At 33.1% G+C, this 15,018-nt stretch overlaps 1 pseudogene across 1 annotated transcript; it reads left to right on the forward strand.

Moving 5' to 3' along the window:
* Positions 1 to 11,671: 11,671 nt before the first annotated feature.
* LOC149175330 (uncharacterized) lies at positions 11,672 to 14,683 on the forward strand (annotated as a pseudogene). Its single transcript, XR_016258005.1, has 3 exons — positions 11,672 to 12,046; positions 12,146 to 13,369; positions 14,389 to 14,683. The product of XR_016258005.1 is annotated as an uncharacterized LOC149175330 (transcript).
* The last annotated feature ends 335 nt before the right edge of the window (positions 14,684 to 15,018 follow it).

The following is a 15,018-nucleotide window of genomic DNA, read 5'->3' on the forward strand; positions in this document are numbered from 1 at the left end:
AAAAACCACCACAGATCTACATGGTGGGAAGGAGCACAAAAAGAACACTATACTATCATCAAAGAAGAATACTCTAGAGAAAACTCTGAATCACAAGAAATCGAGCAAGAAAAAAACAACTCTCAAGACAAGCAGGGAGAAAGCCCTGCCCAACAACAAAAAAGTGAACTCGACAACCCCTCAAGCAATAGTTATGAGGATTCGAATACCGCACAAAATATATCTTCATTTAACAGCAAAGGAGATCTCCTAGACCAAACTTTTTCTCCGACTATCTTCAAAAGGACGAACACAATAGATTGCGAAGCTAAGACACCAATGTCCCAAGAACCATAAGAGATGAAGGAGATGCAAGATAAGGGAAGTTGGAAGACCATAGAGAAAAAAGAGGAAGTTACATCACCAATCTCGCCAAGAAAGACAAGGAGCCAGACACATAAAAACTAAGAAAATTATAGGTCTGATAGACCAATTTGGTCTCAGTGGACGTTAACCACTATCATCATCATCATCATCATAATCTCAAACAAAATGGAGTCGCAGAACGAAAGAAACCATCCATTGAATAAAGTGTAAACACATTGCTACATGATCAAGATTTACCAAAATTTATGTGGCGTGAGGCTACAAAGACAGTTGTATACATACAAAATCGAAGTCCCCACAGGTCACTAGATAACAAGACTTCTAAATAAGTGTTCACTATGACGAAACCAACCGTAGATCATCTCTGAATTTTTGGTTGTCCTATCTATACTCATATACCTAAGGACAAAAGGAAGAAGCTAGATCCATCTGGATGAAGGAACATTTGTGGGCTACAATTGTAGAAAATCCTGTAGATTCACAAGTTCATGCGATGTTCTAAAACATAGGACAATAATCTACTTCTACTTTCAACCAACGAAAGCCCATAGATCGAGGAAAACAATATGAATAAGAAGAAGATAAATAAATGAAAAATAACACAAGATGTATCTGGGGAAAGAAACTGCTCAAAACCCCGATATATGTATTACATATATCAGAAATATGAGTGAGGATACAAAGCTTTTTCTCACTAGAACAATTCCGCACAAGTATGCTTAGCTCTCTCAGTGCATAAGCTAGGTCTTAGCCAACACTTTGCCAATTCTGTAGCGCTCCAAGCCCATAATCTCTTGTGTAATTCCTAGGATGAATAACCTTTATTTAAAGGGAATTCATGCTTTTAAAACTGCACAATCCAAACATAGGATCAATCTCTTATGCATGCATGATATTTACAATCTAGTAAATAATACAGCTGATAGTACATCGTCCCTGCACTCTAGTCTCAACTGAGTATTTTTCAGAATCGACATGCATGAGTTTTTTATGAGGGAATCTTCAGTTATTTAGAGTGGCACTTGTGGATGCACTAATGCACCAACTCACTGTTAACTCTCTATTAGTTCCACAAATGCTCTGGAACTAATTTAACTGAACTTAACTCAGTAAACTGAGTGATCTAATTTCCAACTCAATTTAAACTTATATTGGACTCCTAAAACTTAGGGAGAACATATACATGACTACGAAAAGACTTCCAACTCGAAATTCCTAAGCTAATTAGGTTAATTAAACTTAATTAACTATTTACAAGTTGTTATGAGAATAGAATTTGATTTTAATTCTCATTTTAATTCAAGGACAAATTAAACTGGAATTTCTTGTTGCCATTCTCAACACTCTCTCAACAAGAAAGAGATTATCAGCTACTTCAATCCTGTCTCTGTGAAACTCGAATTTACATTTTGACAATTCCTTTGTCAAAATGTCAGCATCTTGCTCCTCTGTGGGAATGTACTCTAACCACATAATCTATCTCAATAAACAATCTTTGAGATAATGATATCGAACATCAATATGCTTGGACCAATCATGAAAAACTGGGTTTTTAGAGAGTTTAATAAAACTCTGATTATCACAGTAAATCATAGTCGGATCCATCTATTGACCAAACAAACCAACCAGGATCTTCCTCATCCAGATGGCCTCACATGCCTCCTGACTCGTAGCCATGCACTCTGCCTCCGGCGAACTGAGTGCAACTGAGCTCTGTTTCCTGCTATACCAAGAAATTGCCACTGACCCAATACTAAAGAGCCCTTCTGATGTGCTCGTTCCTTTCAGATGGACTCCCTATCCAATCTGCATCGGTGAAGCCTTGAAGCTTCACTCCCTCTGTTCGTCTGTACCATAATTCATATTGAGAAGTGCCCCTGAGGTATCTCAACACATGCTTTTCCGCCTTTCAATATAGCTTGGTAGGCCTAACCATCGCTTGACTATTTTGGTTAACTGCATAGCACGTATCCAATCGTGTGTTCACCAAGTACATGAGTGAACCCACAAATTGTTTGTGTTTGCTCGTGGACGCTGTCGAGAATAGTCCACATACATCTAAATGGACTTGCTCTAGAATAGCCTTGGCTCGACTCCCTTTGTCGTGAAAAAAAGACTTGGTGTAATTTCCCAAAGTACACCCCTTGCATGTATCGACCACTCTGCTACTTGTTTTACGCTGAAGTTGACTGCTGGGTTTCTACAATGGGCCATTTAATAGGAACGCTTAATATCTTGCAGGGTCGATAAGTCTTCACCAATAATTACCTAAATTACAAATTGCACTTGTGAATTTCTTCAAACTGATCACCAACGCAACCAAATTCATAGAATCATTGGTGACTTCTCCGCGTGAGGATATATACTCTACTAGCTGTCATGGTGTATATTAATGTTGTCGTGTATAGCATTTTTTTTGGAAAAAAATATTTTCCCCGAGGTTGATATGGAAGGCTAATTTTCTAACGGTGGCATGCGTGCTCTTTCTAAAATTCTGTTGATTGCTTTTTTTGCACGAAAGATAAATGGTATGATAGTCCCACATCGATAAGGCCAATGACGTACTTCTAAAACCATGGGCTAATCCCCGGTTGAAGCGTAAGCTACTTGAGAACATTCCTGTCCCCATAGCATGCATAATCTTAAATTTAGTACCGATGCCGAGACTTGCGAGCATTCCTGCCCCCAGAGCATAATCTTAAATTTAGTACCAATGCCAAGCATTCCGGTCTCCAAAGCATAATCCTAAATTTAGGACCAATGCCATTGGTTTTGCACTAAAATAACTGAATTAAATGTAACTAGCCACATTCATCCTATTTAAATGTAAATGTAGGTGTTGTGTGTGTGTTTTTTTATTCTAACTATCCACATTCAGCGTAGTTTAAATGTAGGTGTGTTGTTTTTTTTCTAACTACCCACACTCAGTGTATTCTAAATGTAGGTGTTTTTTTTTTTCTAACTATCTACATGGTAGATTTGAATTCTTATAATTTGGTGGGATAGGGTAGATGTGAATTGTTAAATTTATATAAATGTTTAGGTTTTTTATTCTCCATTTTTTTTCATATATTTTAAATAATAAAAAAATAATATATTTATTAAGAATTTGGTGGGATAGGGTAGATGTGAATTGTTAAATTTATATAAATGCTTAGGTTTTTTATTCTCATTTTTTTTTCATATATTTTAAATAATAAAAAAATAATATATTTATTAAGAATTATAGATTTGATTATAACTTTATTGTATATTTAGAAATATTGTTATGTTTAAAAGTGAAGTTGTCTAATTAATTTGTTTTTTATATTTCAAATTTTCATTATATTTCAAAATCTAACTAATTAGCTCATCCATATAAATTAAATGGTTGGTAAATACCTATAAGCATCAATCAATAATAATCATCAAGTTGTCTCTCAAATTTACCTATTATATTTCAAAATTTCAAAATTCGCAATCTAAATTTCAGAGTATTTCAAAATTAATTGTAATATAGGAGTTAAGAAAGGTTGCTCCTTGCCTTCTACTCTTTTTGGCATATACATTGATAAATTGGAGGGTTATTCGGAAGAGTGGGGTCATGTTAATCAAACTCTTATTTGTACAAGCATAACATTCATCTTCATCTTGATGATATTATTTTTATGTTGAGAAATCTACATGATCTTGATAAACAACAAAAAATTCTCAAATGATTTTTTTTGGTACATGTATGATTGCTAACACTCAAAAAACAAATGTTGTGATAAATAAATAAAAAATGATCACTTAAATTAATTTTATATATGACAACAACAACTTGGAGGAAGTGACTTTCTACAAATATCTTGAAATCAATATGCATCACAAGCTTCACTAGAATTATAATATTGAAAAAATGATAAATGAAAAATGGAACACTTATTATGAACTTCAAAATATTGAGGGTCTTTCGCACTGCATTATATTAGATATCATCTTTTTGGGATTCAACTGTGTTAAGAAAGTCATTCATCTATGACCATTTCCATGAGAGGTAGTTGTAACTGACTAATTTCTCATGATTTTTGAATAGTCTACTTAGCACTCATTGCATCAGGTGATACTCACAGGGACCTGATGCAATGAGTGCTAAGTGGAGTATTCAAAAATCATGAGAAATTAGTTAATTACGACTACTATGGAAATGGTCAAAAATGAATAACTTTCTTAATGCAGTGGAATCCCAAAAAAATAATACCTAACTTGAAAATAATTATAAATCTATAAATCTTTTACTATAGGATAAAAAGAAACTCATTTTTCAAACTTTCACCTTTCCTATAATCTTATATACAGTAAAATATAAAATTATAATATCTCTATAAAATTATAAATAAATCTTTTTTAATTTTAATTTTTAATTTTATTTTTTTTATATATATATTCATATTTCACAACTCATTGGACAATCCCTTTACAATATTTTATATATATTTAATAAAAAAGAGTTGCAACTTGATGAAGTGCGAGATTAAAACAGTACTGATTTGCCAAGAATGATTCCACAATAATATTTCAATAAAAAAAAAGCGAGGGAAGACAGATTTTCCAACTCATGTCAATCTCATTATAATACTTTTATATAAAATGACAGTAGTTACTTGATGAAATAACAAATTAACTAATAGCCTCGAAATCTTTCCTTTCCTATATCTGCTGACTCATCACTCCTCGTGTGCCACTCCACTGCAACTTGCATACCCACTGAGCTTTCGTCAAACAAACTTATTCCTGGCGTATATCTGCTGACTCATCACTCCTCGTGTGTCACTCCACCGCAATTTGCATACCTGCTGGGCTTTCGTTCAAGAAACTTAACATTATTTATTTATAATTATTTTGAAAACTTCCACAGGCACCCAAATTTACCAATATTAATTCTATCGCAAGATCGGGACGAGGTATTTAATTTAATATTAGTTTAAGATAAAAAGAAATACTATGTTAAGGCACGTTTCATATGTAATGAGAAAAATAATAAAGATAGAAGAGATATAATGGTAAGGATATTTTGAAAGTTTAGGTTGTATAATAGTAAGGTTCGGAAAAATATATTTGAGATAAATTTAATATATATAATTTGTGAGAATTAAAGTTGAGTGGGATGATTTCCTTCCACCGTCCACATAAATTTTAATGGGCAAAAAATATATAAAATAATTAATATTAAATTTTAATGTTTATATTGAAAAATAGAAATAATAATTTATTTAATATTTAATATATATTACAAATTTGAATTGTAAAAGAAGTATATTTTTTTTCAAAGGATAAATCATAATCTTTCATTAGTTTTGAAAAATTACATATAGTAGATGTTTGGCAATGTATGCAGTATTTGGCCCTTAGCCATATCGGTGGGTACCAGTCAAAAAATATACATCCATGTCCATTCCAAAAATGGTGCTGAGTAATAAATGTATTCACCACCCAGGGCAATAGCATGAGAGAGTCTGTAATAGAATGCCATAACTGAGATATCTACAATAATAGATTCACCACGCAGGGCGAAATAGCATAATATATAGTCTGAATATAAACACATACTGTGATATATACAGTGAAAATAAAATTATGACTGAGCATGTCCTAAAAATGATTTAGGGTCCATCTGCCTTATGATATGCCTGATCAATATAGCCTTGCCTCCTTGGAAAGCTTATCAGCGCTGTTGTTATGTTCCCTGTAAATATGATGACATGAGATGGAGTTAAACTGTGATTTGAATATGTTCACTTCATCCAAAATATTTCTAATAGTATGCGCATGGCAGGAAGTGATGTTATTGAACCAATTTATATTGATTTTTGAGTCTCCATAAATCTGTAGATTGATGTAGTCATGGCCTAGAGAAAAATGCATTAAATGACTGAAGGCGATTAATTCAGCCTAATTATTTGTCCCTTCTCCAAGTCCCATATTGACCTTGAAGTGATGATGTTCAGATAGATACAATAGGAAACCTCCCCCACGCCCATGTTCCTGTGCAGCACGGTCAAAGTATGCCTAGGGGATAGATTTATCAATGGGACCAGGTGCAAGTGATCTTTGAGGGTGAGACACAGTGAAATCAGGCAGAGTAAAATAAGTATATTATTCAGTGGTAAGTATATATTATTTTTGCGTATTTATGGCTAGATAGTGTAGTAAATAAGATTTATAAGACCTGTTATTAAGAGCACATGAGTTTGCTTCACATAACTGCCAAATGGTGGTTGGAGTCACATCAAAATTTAAACATTATTGGGTGGTGGACACCGGATGAAGACCTGGATTCAGTTAAAAATAAATAAATATTTACATATAATTATTTATATTAATAAAAATATATATAATATAATATTAAAATAGTGTAATGTTTATTTAGTTTAACCATCATCATAAAATATAAAGTTAATACTATTTTAATTTTGGAGCCGAAAGAGATCAAATCTCTTTTTCACTTTAAAAAAGGTTTGCATCTCAAGAGATTTGATCCCTTTGGGCACTTGGTAGATCCAAAATCTCTTTTTCACTCTAAAAAAGGTTTGCATTTCAAGAGATTTGATCCCTGGGCACTTGGTAGATCCAAAGTTAAAATGGATCTAGGCTAGTTTAATTATTTAAATAATTATTAATTATGTTTTTTATTTTATTTTTATGTAATTTGAGATCATTCTTTCATATTAATCACATTATTTTTATCCAAAGTATGCAACATGGGTACTCCTTGGACGATGAATCAAATTCTGGATCCAATGAGAGTTCCCACTCGAAATTTGTGTAAACCCATAAAGAGATAAGTTGAAAATACAAGTTGAAGAAGTAATTTGTCCCCCCTCTAAAACTTGATGATGTAATCTATTCTTATTTTATTATTTCCACTATTATTTTATTATTTCCTTAGGAGGCCCATTTTAGACCTCAAAATTCCCCTAATGAGACATTTTGTCATAGAGATCAGATGATACCTTTTTGAAAATCTGGTTAGGGCTTCCTATAGAGATTTTGTTGATCTACTTAACAGTTCCAAAACCCTTCATCTTAACTGTGGCTTGCCTTAGTCAACATGACGATACCTTTCATTGGTTGGATAAAGATATAGACATGTATCTCAACCCTTTATGAGAAGGAATGTTTGCGACCCCTGATTGAAGCAATGGAACTGCAATGTGGCTTCTCTTGAATATGAACAAGCCAACCCTCAGATTTGGCCTTCCTTAAAGCTATTAAGGTAATACATGAAATGATGAATATGCCCATACGAAAGAGACCAGATCAACAAAAACCCTGAGCGAACCATATTGGCCTAGTTGTAGAAGATGAACCCAAAACCAGAGCTGACCTTCAACCTCCTTGAGTACTGCTGCCTTAGGAATACCTTAGAAACCCTTTTTGGATGATGAAAATGAAGATGGATGATGCTTCTATATATATGACAATTTCTCCTTATGAAGGTGAAGTCGACCTTAATATTTGGAGGAAATTTTGAATTTCAAATTTTGAATTTTCTTGCCTTGATAAGGTTATGACTTGAAGAATTTATTTTTAATTAAATAAATATTTTCCCTTATTCAAATTTAATGATCTTTAGGTTGATTTTGGTTCTCTCGAAAAGAGGAATTTAGTGCCATAATTGTCTTCCCCAAAGGAGCCGTCCAAAGTGAAATTCGGCCCTAGTTGCCAATTTTAACACTCCCTATCAACTAGGGAGAATTTCATCTGCCAAACCTTAGCCATTATTACCGATCATCATGCCATCTTGTTTCCATGAACCATATTTGTATCTCGTCTCATCTCTGTTGAACACTGATATAGATAATAAAGAAGAATCAATGGAGAGTGATTCATAAGACCTTGCCACTCTCCACTAGCTAAAGTCAACCCACATAACCTGATGTAAAACTGCGGCTAGACTTATCTCAAGTGATCAATTTATATTTTGGTAACCTAAATCAATGGGGCATCAAGTGAGGCCCTTAATATCCACACATGCAGGGAGTTTGAGAAATGAAAGAAATGTCCTCTTATTAATAGACTTCAATGCTAGGATAGCAAGTAATCAAGATATTATTTTAAGTAATGATTCTAACCCTAATCATCTATGTTTAGATAAGGATATTGTTTTAGTTAGCAGATACAAAATAAACTTTAAAGACTTTGCTAATAATTTGTCCGAGGTGGAGCTAAACAAGTTGTATAGTTCTCAAGATCTAATAATTTGTAACGGTCTAATGAAGTAGTTGAAATCTAACGAGATGACTTGTAGTCATGGGTTGGCATTAATGTCATAGATTATGTGACATTTTATATACCATATACAACCAAAGTAAATTTTGGCATCTTAAATGATCATCACCGCGACTCTAATCATTGGCCTTTAAACTTAACTTTAAACTTTGTCATGCACAAAATCCCCATTGAAGAGAATTTTGATAACTAGAGGGACGTCATCTTCGACAAAGATAAAGTTGATCATCTTTTGAAGAATTTAAATAATGAATCAAATCTCCTATTAAATAAGGACAATATTGAAGGCTATTAGAATTTGATGAAAAAAATCTCTACTTCCATTAACAAACTTTCTATGAAAGTGGTGTAAAAAAGAAAATAGAATGATTAGCCTTTGGTATGATAAACAATGGAATATTACTAAAAACAATATTAGGTATGCTTCTAATGAGTCCTTAAAGTTTGAAATTGGGTACAAAGCCCTAATTAAAAAAGAAAAAAGATATTATATAAATAAAACTAAGAGAAGAGTTTTCACATACGTAAGTCAAATCCTAGGAAATTCTAGAGGAAAAATTTAATTCGTAAAATTAAATAAATAAAAAATGTGATTCCCTAAGGGACAAGAATTCCTACATTAAAAATATTTATGAATCCCTTGATGTTATCAATGATATTCAATTCCTTTTTACAAAGGAATGAGATTCTACATAGAGAACATATAGTTTGGGGTTAAACAATGCCAAAATGGGGAAGCTAAGGACATCAAAATCACCAAGAATCTTAAAAATTAGAGGGCCATCCTCATCGCTTACATCCATATGCTATTCAATTTAATAGTTAAGTATGGCTTCCCTAAACCTTGGACTTAAAGATTTATTATACCTTTTTAAAGGTGAGAATAAAAACAATTTGTCAAATTTTAGTATCATTATAATTATCTCCCTTTTGGTCAAGTTATATGAGATTATTTTAGAAAAGAAGATTAGCATATGGATAGAAAGACATGGAAAAAGGACTAAAGGCTAGGTCATATTATGAGCCATCATTCCATTGTGGATCACCTTGTTATGGTTAGGATCATTGCGAGGAGCGTCATAATAATAAAACCAATCTCTTCAATTGTTTTGTTAACATTAGAAAAACTTTCAACATAATGTCCATGACTAACCTTTGGAATAGATTAGAAGATCTAAAATTTCCTGTAGAGTTGAGAGCTATTGTAGTAAGATTGTATAAGAATGTTATTGCTACATTTAGGAACATTCAGAGTTGGTTGGAAGAAATTAATTGTAATATAGGAGTTAGGAAAGGTTGCTCCTTGCCTTCTACTCTTTTTGGCATATACATTGATAAATTGGAGGGTTATTTGGAAGAGTGGGGTCATGTTAATCAAACTCTTATTAGTACAAGCATAACATTCATCTTCATCTTGATGATATTATTTTTATGTTGAGAAATCTACATGATCTTGATAAACAACTAAAAATTCTCAATGATTTTTTTTTTTGGTACATGTATGATTGCTAACACTCAAAAAACAAATGTTGTGATAAATAAATAAAAAATGATCACTTAAATTAATTTTATATATGACAACAACAACTTGGAGGAAGTGACTTTATACAAATATCTTGAAATCAATATGCATCACAAGCTTCACTAGAATTATAATATTGAAAAAATGATAAATGAAAAATGGAACACTTATTATGAACTTCAAAATATTGAGGGTCTTTCGCAGTGCATTATATTAGATATCATCTTTTTGGGATTCAACTGTGTTAAGAAAGTCATTCATCTATGACCATTTCCATGCAAGGTAGTCGTAACTGACTAATTTCTCATGATTTTTGAATAGTCCACTTAGCACTCATTGCATCAGGTGTCACCTGATGCAATGAGTGCTAAGTGGACTATTCAAAAATAATGAGAAATTAATCAGTTACGACTACCTCTCATGGAAATGGTTAGAGATGAATGACTTTCTTAACGCAGTTGAATCCCATAAAGATGATACCTAACTTGAAAATAATTATAAAACTATAAATCTTTTACTATAGGATAAAAAGAAACTCATTTTTCAAACTTTCACCTTTCCTATAATCTTATATACAGTAAAAAATAAAATTATAATATCTCTATAAAATTATAAATAAATCTTTTTTTAATTTTTTTTTTAATGAAATTAAAAATGATAAATAATATTTTCAATATATATATATCAAATCTCTTGAGATGCAAACCTTGAGATATATATATATATATATATATATATATATATCTCAAGGTTTGCATCTCAAGAGATTTGATCCCTCTGGGCACTTGGTAGATCCAAAATCTATTTTTCACTCTAAAAAAGGTTTGCATGTCAAGAGATTTGATCCCTGGGAACTTGGTAGAGCCAAAGTTAAAATGGATCTAGGCTAGTTTAATTATTTAAATAATTATTAATTATGTTTATTTTATTTTTATTTTTATGTAATTTGAGATCATTCTTTCATATTAATCATATCATCTACTTTTTATGGAAGTTTTGAACCAACTAATGTGGTTCATCTTTTTCCTTATGATGAAACACATTCATTGATTCAAAATATTGATAAAAAAGAATGATCTCAGGATATTACATTACAACATCTCTATCATGTTGAGCTATATAGTGACTCTCAATGCAATAACAAATTATACAAAATTAAAATTATAATAATACAACCTATATCCATCTTAATTAGGGATCTACAAAGGGCAGATAAGGATCAAATCTCTCTTTTAGAGTGAAAAGAGATTTGATCCCTCTCTGCCATTGGTAGATCTAGAGGTAAGATGAATAAGCCACACAAATGAAGAATACTATAGGAAAAATTATGAATTAATAATACCATGGAAAAATCATACAATGAAATCCAAAAATGTTAAATAGGATATTACAACATGTACCATAGGATATTACAACATGTACAATTAATAAATACAAATCAATAATAAATATTTAAATAAATATAATATAACACAAAATGATATGATATTTTTTAATTAATAAATTTGGGCGTCATGACACTGCACTCCCACTGTTCTGGCCACTTATATACGCTTGGGCGGAAGAGTAATGATGGTCGAAGGAGTCGATGATTTCATTGTGACTCATTACCAGTAGTTTCTTGATCAGGCAATTGTTCTGTGTTCTGCGGATACAGCAGCAACTGTTTTTAAAACAAAACGATGTGTGGAGGTGCTATTATTGCGGATTTCATTCCCGCCAACAGATCCCGGCGTGTAACTCCTAGGGATTTATGGCCGGATTTCGATACCTTCGCTGACTTGTTCATCAATGGCGGAGCCGTGTCGGAATCCGTCAATAAATCGGACAGCTTCGACGAGGGATACAAGCAGAAGAATAAGCCCAGCAACAATATTTTCAACTCCAAGCACGAATTTTCTTCTGGTGAGTTCCCAATATTAATGATTTCTCAGCATCCAAAAAATTGTTATTGTTTCCTAGGTTCGTCTTTTGTTATTTTGACTTTCTGGTTGGGTTTTGAAGGTGGTGAAAATGAGGCGATTCCTCCATTGAAGGATTTTGAGATTCCTCCTCTGAAGGATTTCGAAAAATCCCCCGCCAAGAGCGCGGGGAGGAAGAAGTCGAATTTGTACAGAGGTATCAGGCAGCGTCCATGGGGAAAATGGGCTGCGGAGATTCGAGATCCCAGAAAGGGCATTAGGGCTTGGCTCGGAACATTTAACACTGCGGAAGAAGCCGCCAAGGCGTATGATGCAGAGGCTAAAAAGATCAGAGGCAAGAAAGCCAAGCTTAACTTTGCTGATGGCTCCTGCTCTGTAAAAGTGGACAGTCGCAACAAAATGTTAAGGAAGAAAGTAAAGTCCTGTGCAAAAAACCATGATTTATTATTGGCTTTGAATATAAAGAGTAAGGTAAAATCATCATATTCACCAAAACCTGATTTATTAGAGGATTGCTATCTTCAAATGGAACGCTATTTGAAGGATGTCCGCAAATCCGATCTTTCAATCTATGGCTACGATGATATGGAGTACGGGGACTGTCAGTTCATAAATTCCCCTGCTCCATTTCAAAGCAATTCAAATGCATCCGCAGTCCAATCTTCTGAGCATAGCCATGCCAGCCAAAATTCGCAGAAATCGTGCTCTTGTGAGCTCTGTAGCCTTAACTAATCAGAGGTGAGCAATTTCATGTTCCCTGCTTATGGCGATACCCCAAAATTTGAACCAGTGGAATCTTCCTATCCAGTAGGTTATTTTGATTCTGATCATAGCAGCAACTCATTTGATGGGGAACATTTCTCATGGGCTCATGAGATGAAAACCCCAGAAATATCATCTGTATATAATGATGATGAACCTGAATCTGTATTTGTGGACATAAAACCTCCAGTCCATGGTGTTGTTAAGGACAGACCTGTGGATACCTCTATAAACGTCAACAGTGGGACAGAAAGTTTTGGTGTAGATACCTCTATGGAGGTCAATGACGGGACAGAATGTTTTGCTGTGGATATCCCTGTTGAGGTCAATGGTGGGACAGGATGCTACAAAACAGAGGATAACATCCTGCAGCTTGAGCTTTCTGAAAAATTGTCTGCTTTGGAAAAATATCTTGGGTTGTCAGAGGGTGACGCAGCAGGCTCTTTTCCAGATGAGGAGTGGTCCTTGAAACCATGGTTCTTTGACGATGTGCCAATTTCAGCTTTACCTCATCAGAGCAGTCCTGGCGATCCGGGAACTTCAGGTTCAGTAATCAAAGCGGTGCTGGCTTTTGCTTTTAAAGTTTACTATTAAAAAATCAGACTGGTTTGAATTTTGTGTTGCATGTCCATGTACAGCATGTAGAGTCTTTTAAACTTGTGTGTTGCACTTTTTATTTATGTTTTTAATTTTTTTGTGTGTGTAAAGTCTCTTCCGAGGCTACTAGAATTCATATGTTAGAAGAATTCATATGTAGTAATTTGGTTCTCAAACATTTGGGATAATAGAGTTCATCTATGGTATAGATTGTTTCGAAACTTTTCGCTGCGGGGGGATTGTGGGTTTATTTAGTGGGGGAAAATAGTGATGAAGTGTATTTTATTTTTTTTTAATTAGATGTTATTTTTTATTTATGATTAAATACATGTAATAAGTGATAGTTGATGTATAGAAATATTTAAGTTAGGGTATTGGAGACTTAAATATATTTCAATTAGATTAGTGAGTAGAGTTATTTATGTTAACTTGGTTATTATTACCAAGAGGGAATTCCACAGGTGCATGCATGAGTTTTACTAATCTTCATTGGTATGAGACACAATTAATTGATGATTGTATGACCATTTAACAAGGATTAGGAGTTAGTTTTATTCAGTGCATGTTCATATCTCTCTAGATTCACTACTATATTAGTTGGGCCATGTCAAATATATTGCATTGTTGCAAAAATTAGCATGAGGATAAAATCAAGAATGGTCTAGAAAACCAAAAAAACATAAAATTCTAGAAATATCGGTAAAAATGGATATTGAGAAAATTAGGATAACATTAAAATATCAGTAAAAGTCCGCAAATATCTAGCTTAGTAAATCATGATTTCATGTTTTTTTCGCAACAAAATATGAATCTTTACAACATTGATATATTGGGTTGAATTGTATTCTCATAATTTTATTTTCAGTGCATGAAGAGAATTCATTAATTGTTTTCTCTATCAAAAGTTTATTTTTCTTTCCTTGCAAATTTTGTTCATTGTTTTCTACCTAAATCCAATCTATGCAGGTTCAATTACAATTTCACGTGGTATCAGAGCCCATGGGAGTGAGGAATAAGGAGCATAAACCATCTATATACAAGTAATGAAGAATGGAGCTACCAAAAAGAATGGAGTTTCCATCTTCTGCTATTTTCGCGCCATATAACTATTTTGAATGGAAGCCAAAAATTCTATATCAACTCAAATGTAGAGACTTGTGTTGGATAACCATGGCAACAAAGTTGAACCAAATTTCATAGTTGAATTTTTTTTAGTCGAAATATTTCAACAATGTGAATTAGGCCTTTGATTTCCTATTCTTATCAATTTCTCGAGAATTGTTGTTTCAGGTTGAAGCATGCACCACTCGAAATCAAGTTTGGACCACTTTGGAGACAATCATTAGAAAGCAAGATGAAATGCAGGGTCACATCCTTGAAAATGAGCTTAACTCATCAGGTCTAGGAAGTTTTTAAAACATTCAAGATTTCTTCACAAGGTTCAAAACCTTGTTATTCCAATTGAAAGAATGCAGAATTGACAAATCTAAGCAAGAAACCCAATTAATTCTTTCCATATTATCAAAATTGGGTCTAAAGTATGCTATATTTGTCTTCACTTTTCACACAATCAAGCTTGTAATAAGAGAAACTTGG

This window comes from Pinus tabuliformis, chromosome 4_1 (genome assembly GCF_031772625.1).
Source record: "Pinus tabuliformis cultivar Carrire ecotype Pingquan chromosome 4_1, CPIR1, whole genome shotgun sequence".
In the NCBI taxonomy this organism is placed as follows: domain Eukaryota; kingdom Viridiplantae; phylum Streptophyta; class Pinopsida; order Pinales; family Pinaceae; genus Pinus; species Pinus tabuliformis.